Source organism: Halyomorpha halys, unplaced genomic scaffold (genome assembly GCF_000696795.3).
Source record: "Halyomorpha halys isolate HHAL.00 unplaced genomic scaffold, Hhal_1.1 Scaffold138.1, whole genome shotgun sequence".
NCBI lineage: Eukaryota > Metazoa > Arthropoda > Insecta > Hemiptera > Pentatomidae > Halyomorpha > Halyomorpha halys.
In genome coordinates this window covers 442,323-448,986 of record NW_027115565.1, presented here as the reverse complement: position 1 = coordinate 448,986, position 6,664 = coordinate 442,323, and positions in this window count along the sequence as shown.

Below are 6,664 nucleotides of genomic sequence, written 5' to 3'. Positions count from 1 at the left end.
TTCCCTTTTCTGTAATTGAATCACTTCCAGATCAAAATGTCTTGTCACGATGAGTCAAATTTAAATTTAACCTGCTTTCACTTTTCTTGCTACAAGTGTGGAAGATATTGTAATCAAGTCAAATTTTGAATGTATGGTTTTCAACAGATCTTCAAGTTTCAGAGCCATGTAACTACAAAAAAATACAGATATATATATTTTCGGCTACAGTTGTATGTATGCTTTCATCCATTTTTTTATCGGCTAACACGCGAACCGACATTCGTTGAGGATAATGGCCTTTTTGAAATTTAATATAAATCCTCGATCAATAAAATTATTAATAAATAAATGTATGATAGTAATACAATATAATAAAAACGAAAACATAACGTTTACCTAAGTGTCCTAATTAAAAGTTAATAACTAGTTGGTCAAATTTTGACCAATGCTTGAAACGTTCACCAAGAACTACTACATTATAGTTAAATATAAATTAGTAATATAAAAAGTTAAATATTAAATTAAAGAACGTAATGAATATTGAATACATGGTTCTGTTAACCATTTAACTGCCAATCGCGTTTGATTGTTATTATCAATTATTATTATTAAATGATAATAATTTTATTGTTATAAATAATTTAATTTGCAAGCTTAGGATTCAATGACGTGATTAATTTATAATGCTTTGGTTCAGATATTGCCCCGATTGGCAAAACATAGACCAATTAATTGGATATTGTGACCATAAAATAATTAAGTTTTATTGCTTTTGATACAGAATTCTTCAAAAATGTAATTTTAAATAATTGAAGGAATTTTCCTTAAAATATAAGGATTTTTGACTGATTTAGTATAAATCAGTATTCACTTGAGTTTTCCTATTTTTTTTTTCTTAAAGTGGAAAAATAGAAATTAAAAAACAATCTTCTTGAATCTGTCCTAACAAGAAACTTGATAATTACATCAAAGTTTATTGTCTTAGATTGCTCTCGTTTTGCGAAACATCATATTCGTAAGAGAGTTCGGTATGTGTAAAAATTTTATAACATTATTATGGTATATGATGAGTAATTAATTAACTTTTATTTTGGTGATCACTAATATTATCACTTATTGGAGGACAATAAATTTTAAAATTATTTTTGTATTTTTTGTCTTTTTTTCTCTGGCTTATCTGAATTATACAAAATTGACGACTTTTTCGGTTTTTTGGTTTTTTCGTTTTTTTGTTATTTTTTTTATTTTTTTTTTTTTTTACTTTTTTTGTGTCTCTTCTTGCCCTTTTTTTGTTTTTTATTTTTTTTGTTTTCAATTAAAATAAAATAATTTTATTTTCAGTCTTCCTAGACATTATGCTGATGTATTTTAAATGGTAATTCGTTGTGCTTAATAATTTATATCGTGAACTCGTATAGATTTTTCCCAGCCAGAATTTTTTTCTCAGGAGTAAAGTGAATATCTAATATTTATAAAAAAATAACTCTCATTTTACATGAAAACTAAAAGGAGGGTGCCTTACTGAACCCAACAAACTTTTACATTTCTACAACATTATTAATTTTTCTTATTCTATTCCAGTGTTCCTTTAGTCGATCTATTTATGATAATTTTATTTTATTTATTTTTATTAAATTCTTTTGGAACAATTTATTTTTTTCTTTCCAAAGAAAGAATCTATCAAATCGTTTTTTCAGGTCAGATTCTAACTGGAATACCCTTGAAAATCACCATCATTAATTTTTTGTTTTTATTTTTATGATTTTAAAAAGTAAAGGTTTATTTTGCGTAAAACTATTTTTAAAATATTTTTCTTCTCTAATTCGTAGTATCTCAGGTTACATCTTAAACAGAAACCGTGTTAAACCGAATTTTTTTAAAAAACGGATTAATGAAAAACGGGTTCATTTTCCAAAAACCAATCCGGAATAATCGAAAACATTGACTCTCATTTTACATGGAAACTAAAAGGAGGGTGGCTTACTGAACCCAATAAACCTTTATATTTCTACAACTTTGTTAATTTTTCTTATTCTACTCCTGTGTTTCTTTAGTCGATCTATTTATGATGATTTTATTTTAAATCCTTTTCCGCTTTCCAAGGTAAACTTCAAAGAAAAAAAATCATCCATTAACTTCTAGTAAATCATAGATTGAACAAATCTGCGGCTTTTTAAAAAAAAAACAGATAAAAATATCACGAAACTTCAAATAACAAAGATAGAATGAAGCAAAACCGAAAAGATATATTTATCTACTTCCAGGCTGTGATTCAAATTAATTACTGTTCCTCCAAATCGCGTGCCCGAAGGCTATAGCGTGGGTAAACCGTTAGCTTATCGCAAGCTTACCAGAACACCAAGAGCAGTAACTCGGTTAAGTTATTTCAAAAATAACACAGTATAGTTCTCCTTCAAAATAAGTTTACGGAACTAATAAAGGATATGTGTTTATTTATATTTCAACATACATCTGTTGTCTTTAGTAATGTATTAATTTATGTTGAACAAGTCGGAAATATGATTTATGATAGGGAGATTACTCAATGGGTAATTTTAAAGAATGTAGCGACAAAACACATGTTACCACTTCTAATATTTACAAGATAAATTTCTAATGATTTCAATAAACTTCTGATTAAAAAATTTCAATGATTTTTAAGAAATTCGTTTCGTTCCTAAATTAAAATCCACAATACCAGGGCATTGTAGAGTATTTATATGGATAATTTTCAACAATGATTTTAATATATTACTAAGATGTCAACATTAAAGATATTTTTGATTAAATTCTTTTGGAACAATTTATTTTTTTTTTCTTTGCAAAGAAAGAATCTATGAACTCTCAAATCAAATCGTTTTTTTCAAGTCAGATTTTAACTGGAATACCCTTGAAAGTCATTAATTTTTTGTTTTTATTTTTATGATTTTAAAAAGTGAAGGTTTATTTTGTGTAAAACTATTTTTAAAAATATTTTTCTTCTCTAATTCGTATGGTCTCAGGTTCACATCTTAAACAGAAACCGTGTTAAACCGAAATTTGAAAAAAAATAACGGATTAATGAAAAACGGGTTCATTTTCCAAAAACCATTATCCGGAATAATCGAAAACAGGTTCGAAATAATCGAAAACAGATTCATTTTCCAAAGGCCACCATCCGGAATAATCGAGATCAGGTTCATTTTCCAAAGACCACCATTCGGAATAATCGAGATAAGGTTCATTTTCCAAAACCACCGTCCGGAATAATCGAAAACAGGTTTATTTTCCAAAGACCACTATCCAGAATAATCGAAAACAGGTTCATTTTCCAAAACCACCATCCGGAATAGTCGAAAACTGGTTTATTTTCCAAAGACCGCCATCCGGAACAATCGAAAACAGACATTTTCCCAATATCACTATTCCTACTGGAAATGATTGGCAAATCTGACTTACTCCACTTTTCTTACAACCATAAAAACGTTTTAACGTCCTTACCAAAAATATTCTGGTGCTGTGAGGCTAAAAAGAAAGTCTTATTTGCTTCGCCATTGTTTAATCTAATAGATTTGACTATAAATAGAAAGAGAATATAAATATTGCCATAACAGATTATTTTAATAAAAGCAAGTTACACCTGATTTTCTCTCTTCTTCTTATATTACTAATTATATTATTATTTTTATACTTTATATGTAATACATCTATACACATACACACATGCTCTTTAATTAAATGAAAATGTTAAAGTGTGTTTCGGGTCACCAAAGACTTTGTACTGGCTACAACTGACCAATTTCAATCAGTCACTAATTGAGGGGTCTCGGGTTGTCGGTGCAGTTGGCAGCTGGTTAGCAACCTAGGCAACCGGTTGTTAACTAGTGAATGTAGAGTAATATCTAATATCCATTTTAGCAATGACTAGCAAACAACAGATTATAATTATTTATTATATTTGATTTGAACGATTAACCGTTTCCCGATTTATTATTCTATGGTAATTTGAACAATTTTTTGATGTATGAAAGAAACTACGACTAGTAATAAAAAGTAATATAAACCAAATTAAAATGTTTAACTGACTAATAAAATAATTTATATTCGTTCAATATATAATTCATGAAAATATATGTTACTTTTTTCCCTGGACTCTTCATATTTGATAAAATTCAGGAAATCACATGTTGCTTTAATTAAATAACCAATACACTTATTATTAATTAAGTCAAGGGCATTAGTCCCGTGTGTTGGCGAAAATAATTTTTTTTAAAATTATTTATTTAATGTAATTTACAACTGTACAAAATTATACAATAAATAAATATGTATGTTTCATATACACTTGAAAATCTTGGGAAGGAACCACCTAGTTTGGAATGAAAAGACGCATATCTGTTTTGGGTCAAATCTGCTCAATTCCATATGTCCAAATTGGTCTGATTATTGTAGTGTATAGTAATTTATTGTAGTGAATGGGAAGTTTAGACCGTTTGTCAAGTAAGTAGCAATCGGAATCTACGAGCAGTTTCTTGTCGTTTCAGTCTTATGTGTGGATTCCAAGTAAGTCTAAAATTAAATATAAAAAAAAAGTACTGTACCTTTAAAATTAATTAAGATACGACAAAGTATTTAATATGGATTTATGACTATGCAACTACTATGAAAATGGATCTTCCTGAAGAAGGAAGAAAACTCCCGAAATGTCGATGAATGAACAATGTGTGTATTAGGAATATGTTGGTAAAGTATTGATCAATAAAATAATAAAAAATAATTATTTTTTGTATTTATTAAATCCTTTATATTTGCTACTCTCTTATCATTTTACCAGATTTTGGCATAGTTCATTGAAAATCCTTTTAACTTATTGTATATTTAATTATAAAATTTGTAAATAATATTTTTTATTTCATGCGGAGCTAAAGAAAAACATTTGTAATTTTTGTTTTAAATTATATTTATAACAGAATGTCAGTGCGCCTAAGAACTTATGTATAAATAAGAAAAAAATGTATTGTAAAAAGTTCAAATATTAACTAAAATACCCCGTAAGTATTAAAACAACTAATCGTTTAATTTTTAAAATCAAAGCAATTTTTACTTATGCTTGACAATATTTACTAATTAGTATGATTTTTTTTAAAAATTTATCAGTGCTTATACCATGTTTAATTTTAAAAGTACATTTCTTAATATTATTTTTTTTATGCCATTAGTTAAAAAAATATCTTTGAATCATATGGGGTGATGTTTCTATCTATTATTGTGTAATAAAACCAATAAAAAATAAGATAAAAAGATATCAATTAACTAATTCATTACTAAATACATGGATAGTTATCATTATATCGGTATTTAATGTAAGTATTTTGGACTTAATCAGTAACCTAAAATCAATGTAAAGTAAAAATACGACAAAAAAGCTATATAATATATATTATATAGTATAGGTTTTAGTCCAGGGCGGAGAAAAAAAATTTTCCGCCCCCTTATTTAGGGTTTTAAATTTAAAAGACAAAATCTACAGACCTTTTTAGCAAAAAAGATAATATTTATTATGTATTGTATGGTTCACAAATAAAAAAGTCACGAAATGAAATTTTTGTAATATATTTTATTTATTTTTGAATGTTGTCGCCCCTTAACCTTGCTGCTATATATAACTTTATAATATATATAATTTTGTTCGAAGAAGGTTGGAAAATTGAATATCTTATATTAGATATAAGTGAGATATTCTGAAATGACTAAATATTGAGAATTTTATTCGCTTGAGGAATGTTCAGAGGGACAGAATTCCACTGGATTGGGAAGCGGATTAGAAAGGATTTGAGAATGTTGCAGTTCCGTGGAAAGTTTGATATCGGTTGGGTTGTTCTGGAGTATCTTAGATATTAATGACTTTTCATTAATTATCTATCAGAAATGGTTAGAAGATAAATAAAATGTAAATTATTTAAATTTAAGTATATTAAATGCAATAGTCCAGTACAGGTTGACGGAAATTAGAAAAAAAAACTGACGTAATTCTTCGTCGAACATTTTAAGAAAATTTTGTAATTTAAGAGGAAACAAGTTTACGAACGTTTTGAGTAAGAATGTGGTGAACAAAATGAATTGTTTAGTATTAATGTTAATACTGGCCGGAAGAGAGCTTTAAATAAATGTATATTAAATAGACATTCCAATTTACTTAATTACCTTATAATTATTGAACTCTAATTAGAAATAATAATTGACTGCAAAAACACAGTAAAGAAACAAAATTAACTGTACGATTATTATATCATTGTAATAACCAAACCTACCCTAGCGCGATTCTCCCATCTACGCTTTGATCTTCCTCTTAAAGGTTTAGTAGCCACCTAAGCTATAATCAGGTTTTTAGGGTATCTACTAACGTTTTCGAACCCGATTTTACTTCACATGTCCATTGAAATCGTCGATCGAAGGAATCCCTCAAGGAAAGTTTCAACTCCAGTATTTTCCAGCGTGAAAATTCTTTCTAGCCTAATCTGAAGTCCTTGACCCTTAACGAAGTCTTTTAAACGCAAAACTGAAATTATATTAATTGGTGGGGCTTTTTTTTTTCTTATTTCTGAAAAGTTTTAACAAATTTAAAAGCTTTTCTAGAGGAAACCATTCAATTACATCTATTAACACTGTAAATGACCCGTTATTTCTTGTTGAGTAGCATATT